The 325-nt window shown below is 57.5% G+C and overlaps 1 protein-coding gene across 1 annotated transcript in view; it reads left to right on the plus strand.

Moving 5' to 3' along the window:
- Window positions 1–325, plus strand: part of COL27A1 (collagen type XXVII alpha 1 chain) — a 127,526-nt gene that overhangs the window by 62,754 nt on the left and 64,447 nt on the right.

Raw genomic sequence — 325 nt, forward strand, 5'->3', positions numbered from 1 at the left:
GGCTTTCTTCTTGGGGTTCCTCGATGGACCAGGGTCCCCTGCAACCTGGCTTCACATAATCCTACCTTCTCCAGCCTCAGTACCCCCATCACCATCTCTTCACTGCACTTTACAACAGCCCCCAGCTTCTTCTCTCCTGGCCTGTCTTCTTCAGCTCTGCTCTGTGCTCACAACTGCTTCCTACTGCTCCCAGAGTAAGGTCCTGACTCCTCACCCCAGCACCCAGGAGCCTCGTGAGCAAGTTGTTCAGACCCTTTCCTACTCCTTGCTCTTACAGCCCTGGACTCCCCAGAAGCACCCTCTGCCCCCCCCCCCAAGGTTGGGC

This window comes from Crocuta crocuta, unplaced genomic scaffold (genome assembly GCF_008692635.1).
Source record: "Crocuta crocuta isolate KB4526 unplaced genomic scaffold, BGI_CrCroc_1.0 scaffold95, whole genome shotgun sequence".
Classification (NCBI taxonomy): Eukaryota; Metazoa; Chordata; class Mammalia; order Carnivora; family Hyaenidae; genus Crocuta; species Crocuta crocuta.